This window comes from Cynara cardunculus (assembly GCF_001531365.2).
Source record: "Cynara cardunculus var. scolymus isolate 2C chromosome LG 2, CcrdV1, whole genome shotgun sequence".
NCBI classification, from domain to species: Eukaryota; Viridiplantae; Streptophyta; class Magnoliopsida; order Asterales; family Asteraceae; genus Cynara; species Cynara cardunculus.
The window spans coordinates 26,412,475-26,420,288 of NC_037529.1; positions in this window are offsets into that span (position 1 = coordinate 26,412,475).

Below are 7,814 nucleotides of genomic sequence, written 5' to 3' on the forward strand. Positions count from 1 at the left end.
AGTAACATGATGAAGATGTCATCATCTTATTCATCCTCTATCCTCTTTGTTTTAAATGTATAATTTTATATTTAATCAATAATTTTGTTTGTTTTTATAATTGATAAATGTAATCAGACTATCATAAAAAACGTAACCAGTCCCACACTATCGGTCTATAAACGGTATTTACCGGTCCTGGTCCTAAACCGATCCCGGACTAGACTGAGGCCTTTTTGGATATCTCAAATTATAAGTATATTTTTAGACTTAACAAAATTTAGGTCCAACTTTCATAATTTCCATTAAATCTCAAGGACCAAAATTGAAGTTTACCTAAAAAAAATAACTTCACATTAAATCACAAAATTGTTAGAGGAAAAACAAATAGAACAAAAATAAAATAGAGAAAATGAAATCTGTAAATCTCATTAATCATAAACCCTTTATATAGAGATGAATTACAAGTAGATAACTACGAGAAATATGAGTTCTAGTCTATCTCTAATGTTTATCTCTATCTATATCTCTATCTTTATCGTCATATCATTTAGATGATGACACATTTATCCTACGACACTCCCCTTTGTGTCGAGTCAAAGGAGTGATGGTGTACAATTGCTATTTCGTTAAAACCTTACGCCAAAATAAAACCCAATGGGAAAAAATAGAAATAAGACGAAGGAAATAGTACAATGCACCAATTTCTTTGCAATATATAGACTTTTCCTTCGGTCTAATATTTTCTTAGATTCGTACATTAATCATGAAAGTTAGGAAAGTAAGATGGTATATAAATTGTTTCCTCACTAAAACCTTACACTGAGGAACAAAACCTAGTAGGAAAAATAAAATCTTGGGTGAAGGAAAGAGCACAACATGCCAGTATTACATATATAGTAGACTCCCCCTTTTGTCTACTACTCCTCTCATTCGTGCATTAATCTAAAGAGTTTGGAAAACATTTGCACTAAAACCCTACATCAAGGAACAACACCTAGTAGGAAAAATAGAACCATTCGGTGAAGGAAAGAGTACAACATACCAGTATTACATATATAGTAGACTCCCCTTTTTGTCTACTGCTCCCCTTGATTCGTGCATCAATCTAGGGAGTTTGGAAAACGTTTTCATTTTAATACTTTCTACATGTTTTCTCAAATATGGTTGTTAGGTAATAATTTGGTAAGCAAATATGTCATATTCTCGTGGCATCTTACTTGATTCACTTGAATCTAGAGAAGAGTTTGTTATTGTTGATTGTATAGAATGTTAAGCAAAATATGCTTTATGTTGTCACTCTTGATGTATCTTACTTTCATTTCTTTGATACATGATGCATTATTTCCATATATGCTGATAGGATAGTGGTTGAGCTCAAGACACCAGGTCTTCTACTATATGTAATGATAGTCCTTAACCATTTACACTCTTAAATAATCTCATGTAGAGTAATATTCTTAGAATGGTTTGATAAGGTAGCTACAAGGGTTTGCTTAGTTTACTTCCAAGTAATCAGTTTGTTCCCTATGATAATTCATTATCCACTTTGGGAATGACCTTTATATGGGTCGGCAGACACCTAATATCAGCATATTGAGACATTGTTTGGTATTTTTCTATAAGGACTAGTATTTTTACCGCTCATTATCTAAGTAGGTATTGAAATTTCATTATCAATCCCATTTTTTGCTTTATAGGGAAAGAATAAGCCCACGTCAATGGTTCTAAAAGATTAATTTGGTATCATTCAATGATGTTGCTTTGGCGTTGAGTTAAATCTAGCCAACAAGTTCACTGAGAAATATACGGTCAAATGTATTGTACAAAGTACAATAATGCGCCTATTATACTTAGATAGGGATTTCCAGCTCCCAACACCTATTCGTCATCATCCTTTAGACGAATTTTTTTTTCTTTATATCCAACACTTTGATCGATCATGGGAGTGCTAATTGCATGCGCTTTGTCTATATTAAATCGTCTGATCTTTTTTGGACATATGCGGATCGATGGATTAATATTCCACAAACTTGGTGTCCGAGCTCCAATATCTAGAGAGAACCAAGTTTTCCCAAGATCTTTCATCTCAAATTCAGATTTCAAGTAGATTATGGTTTCTCTTATTTCATCGATAGTGCCTATTATGTTCATAACATCGACATATAGAGCTACAATTGAAAATATGGAACTCGTTTTATAAATATGCAAGGACACAATTCGTCGTTCTTATATACCTTCCTAACCAAGTATTCACTTAGGCATATATATTATACATCTGCTTAGATTGTTTTAAGTTATAAAGTGAGCGTTTCAGTTTTGTTGCAAACGGACTGCATGGTTTAGAGTTAATTCATTTGGATAATGTAATGCCATTAAGCACTTTTATATATCTCTGAATCTAGATCCCATAGAGATATTAATAACCACATCCGTGAGTTGCATTTCCAGTCCTTTGGAAACTACTAAATTAATTAATTAGCAGAACGTTATAATGTCAATCACAAGAGAGTAAGTCTTTTTGTGGTCAATCTAGGGCGTTGTGAGAAACCTTGCCAAAGGAAAGCCTATACATTGTGACTTCATTATTCTCATTACTTTTTCTAACAAATGATTTATCTATGTCCTACAGGCTTTACACTTGGTGACATTCAATGATGTATGATCTTCCATCGACTCATATGCATTCTCATAATTCATTTGAGATTTCTTTGATCTCTGGAATCAATATTAACTTCAAAACGGTCTCCAGTAATGATTCATAGTCACAGTTTTAATCAGTGACAATCTCACGAGAGGTTCATGTATTGATGATAAATGGTTGTGTCTTACTCTTCTCTTCCTTTAGATGAGTATCTATCAAACCAAGTAGCTCCCCCCATTTCCTTTTGGGAGCCACGACCTCAATCACACCTCCACCATGTGTGATTGCAACGCACTTTCAAGTGGTTGTGTGCCCTTGTTTGGGGACTTTTAACCTTGTGGGTTTATTTACAGCTGGTATATGTGATCTGATCACTCCTGGAATACCAATAACATATCAGGTATTGAGTCTAATTCGTTTGACTTCAACTTTAAATTGTGAAGTTTGGGGATCAAAATGAGACAGAGTAGGAACATTTCATGACAGTTCATGTCGCTCCCTTGTAAAACATTTTTTTCCTATCTCCCCCTAACGACAGGAAGGTTGTCATCAAAGTGACAATCCACAAATGTTGTGGTATAAATATCAACCTTCAAAGGTTCTAAATAACGGATAAATTTTTAGATTCATATCCAACATATACTTAATCATTTTTAAGGACCCATTTTGGTGCACTGTGGGGCCACAATTAGCACATATACTACAGAACCAAACATACATAAATGTAAAATATCAGGCTTATATCCACTTACCAACTAGTAAGCACGAGATTGGTTACCTACTAGTGGGTCTAAAAACGAATAAGTAAAGTTGCATAAACCCAGGCAAATGTAGGTAATTGGCATGCATAACCAATACCCTAGTTCCCATTTATATCCTTTTGATGACAACTTTCACGAGACCATTTTCATGTATACACATAGGGGTATAAGATGTTCTAGATCAATTCCAATACATATGCAATACTCATCAAATCCTTATGATGTAAATTATCCAGCATTTCAAGTCATGTAGACTTGAGAGATAATCAGGGTGGTGAGCCCTTAAACGTATAACTAGTGCTAGGAGTGCAACATTTTATATGGACAATATACAACATATGTTCGTCATGTCGAAACCAGAACCATAAAGTACTTTAGTGGCCCGCATTCTGGATGTTTATTCTCATAAATATCACCTTGTATTCATTGTAAGAATGAAATATTTTTATATTATATCTTTAGCTTTTAGGATGGTCATCCCTGTCTTGGCTAAGGATCAGGGTTTACAAAAAATTTAGGTATTCGAGAGGGCATATTATGATGGTGATGTTGCTTCTTATGCTGTAGAAGTCAACAGTTGCAATTTTGTTAATTGCTCATTTGCATTTCACTCGGAAAAGAATGTGTTAATGTGTATTTTGCTCATGGATCATTATGTCATGACCATGGTGTCTCACATGGTCATATTGAAACATATATGTGTCATAGTCCCAAAATTCTTTATTGGCAACAAAATATGATTCAATGATCTAAATGATCCACTAGTTTGACACATTTATTTCTCTAATATATGTTCCTTTCATATCATTAGAGTTAATGTACATATACCCATTTCCATTCTCATAATATCATTTCCAACTGATATAAATATCTTAATGGTTACATATTCCGTTTTACATCATCAAATGAAATTAATTTAATACTTAAAATAAATTTTCAAATAAATATATGCCCAATCAATCTTAAATTGATATGATATAGTCCATTTTCAACTTGTTCTTTTTTATATGAGCTATTATTAGTACATTTCTTCTTTTATTATCCATTATCTTATGGACAATAGTTGCATCTCTGCTCCAAGGATTGGAAAATCCTTCTCAATTCTTGCCATGACCCTGACCCTTTCCACGGTCTTGTCCACGTGGTGCATAGATGTCAAGTGAGTGAAATTACCTTTAACTTACTGTCATGTGGAGTTATTTCCACCTTTAATGTTTGCATTATTGACCCCAAGAATTTCTTTGTAAACATGTTTAGCATTGTTTTTTGAAAGAACCATTTATATCTTTCAATCACTTGCAGCAGATTGATGAATTTGTTCTAAAGGTTATATTTGAGCTTATACTCGTTCATTAGTATGATTGATGATATGTGAAAGATGGAAATGATGTTAAGAATCACATCATGTTCTGTGAGTTCTTTGCCATAGAGATTGAGATGCATTTTTGAGACATGACATTTCTTTGTTGAAATTAGTCACCTTCTTGCATTCGAGTGGGTCTCATTCCATTGTATGATTAGTTTGGGAAGTACATGGTAATGAATATTCCTCATTTTTCTTTTCGGGTGCGCCCTGCTATTCTTGGAGGTTTCTAGTTAACAGTATTCCCACCCAAGGTTGTGACTGGTGTGTCTCAAAAATTTCAAGGTATTTATTTGTACCTTAGCAATCGGTTTTTAGGGTCAGAGTTTGATGGTTTTTACATATTTACTTGTGTTTTCTGAATCTATCTTATAGTTATCAAGTTTTTATGTTGATCCCAGATCTCTCAATAACACTAATAATCTAGTTATGAATAACCAAATTATAGTGATTTTACAAAGAAAGTTATGAAGACTCAAAAATAAAATAATAACATTCAAGAATAGTTTTGAGCTTCAAAGGTTTTACTTTATAAAATAATGATATGAAAAACGTAAAAGAGACTTAGATTACAATAGGCCTAATCATCTATTTATACTAGTTGGCTAATACTAAGATAACTATAAATTGCTACTTTCTAGCAAATAGTCTAGCTAATAGATAAAGTTTATCTTTTACATGGATAAGTATTATTAACAAGATAAACTATAATTYCAGCTGTTGATTTGTCATCTTCAGCTGTCATTATCAATGTGATGAATTCATCCTTATCTTCAAATCTTCATTGCACACTTGGATGAATACTTAGAAAATCTTCTAAGTGTTTGTCTGTCCAGAGCATCGATGAGAGCGCTTCTTTCCATCGCATCGTCCATCGATCCTCTGGTTGAACTTCGTCCATCGGTCCAATGTTCATCGATCCTCTGGTTGGTCTTTCCATCGATCCAATGGTCTAACTTTGTCCATCGGTCCAATGGTTGTTCTTTCCATCGATCCTCTGGTTAGTCTGTCCATCGATCCAATGGTCGAATCCAGACTTGGTCGTTTCTGCCTTGATGTCTTCATTGGTCTTCTGNGAGTTGTTCCAGCGGCTGGAACTCTAGGAATTAAGTTCATGGGGACATAAGGAGGATTATAAAGAAATTCACATATCCTTAGGTGAATTCCTTCCAAAAAATTAACCATTCGCACCTTCCATTGGGGGTACTCCTCACTTATAAGTGTGGGAGGTTTAGATTGAGAATCAGTGCTCATGAAAGATGTATTGGCCAGATTCGCCATTGAAAGAAGAAGAAAAATAGGAATAAGATGAAACTGATAGAATAGAGTAAAACAGGGTAACCTGAAGAAGAAGAAGAAGAAGACTGGTGTTCTTGAGCAAATGCAGATTAATACCAAGAACATAATAAATCAAATTACAATTTGATTCTTGCTCTGATACCAATTGTTAGGACCTTTAGATTTAGTTTATGATATTAACCAAATACTCTGGATGATCTTTAAGAACAATAACAGTGCAGCGGAAACAGTATAAGAACAAACAGAGTAATTAATCAATCAAGAACACAGATGATGAATATGAAGAACACGAGAGAATAGCTTCAAATGATTTTCAATTCTATTGAAAATATTGACAATTACAATACGGAAGCACACAGAATTACAAAGGCCTAAGCTGTTATTTATACTAGTTCCTAACGACTTTTCTGACATGACGTACACAAGTGAAGTGATCCAAGCCGTTCAAATAAAGTCGATTACAAACATAGTCACGTGAGAAGCACGTGCAGCTAACAAACCTAAGTAAAACAGAAAGAAGAGGTTCTCCACAGAAGATAACCGCAGACCCTCTGTGAGCCATCCCAGAGGCTTTGTTGTATATGACTTTTAAGCTCTTGATAACAGAGGACCATTTTCTAGAACCTCTGTCAGAGACAACAGAGGTTCTGTCAATCTTGACTTGTACGAATGAACATCTTTTGTTGTTGGTCCTCTATGGTCTTCTGTGGAATTAAGCCTTCTGTCAACACTTACAGAAATACTTTTTCATACTTTTACAATAAATGAAATACGAGAGCTAACAGATTTGGTACAAGACATTGAAGAAGTTCCAATATCTGCTACAAGAACTCACTTCGCTTCATCGGCTTTGCTGTTGAAAGTCTTTCCTTCACGTCATTGACGTCAGCTTTGACAACTAAAAGGTAAGAGGAAACGGCATCCCTGAGAGGCATGCCTTTTTGGACTTGATCCATTTAAATTAAGACAGTCTCTATGGCTGGGAGAATCAGCTTCATGTCATCAGCCATGTTATAATCATCTTCCATGGCTGGTGTTACTTCATTGCAAGGACCTGAAAAAAAAATGGTTGAGCATAAGATATGTCAGGGTTAGAAGAAAGGGTAGGTTGGAAGTTTACCAAGAGGGTTCATGAGCACCATCTGAAAGATTGATGTTGGTTCTCTCCAGGTTGCCTTTGTTAGGATAGGCTTCCATTATCTGAGGTGTTTCGAGAGGAGCAACCTCAAGTGCTGTGGTGAGTGCTTCATCATCAGCGAGGACAATCACTAATGAGTCACAAGCACGTGTCGAGACCAAAGAAAGAAGAGAGGAGAAGATGGCTGAGAGTGGTGGAAGTGGGTGTTCAACAGTGGCTATGTTGATATTCATACATTCAGTGATTTGGGTTACTGAGGCGGTTGGGAGAGGAGCCACATGTACGATAGTGACTGCCGAAATCACTGAAGAAGTTGAGAGGTAACAACCAGAGATGTGGTTGTTGATCCCAGATCTCTCAACAACACTAATATTCTAGTTATGAATAACCAAATTATAGTGATTTTACAAAGAAAGTTATGAAGACTCAAGATTAAAATAAGAACATTCAACAACAAACTTGAGCTTCAAAGGTTTTACTTTATAAATAATGAAACTTAAAACAAAGAGTAAAAACCTTTCTCACGTACGCACATATGCTTACTTTTTACAATAGACCTAGTCGTCTATTTATACTAGATGGCTAATGCTAAGATAACTATCTATTGCTACTTTCTAGCAAATAGTCTAG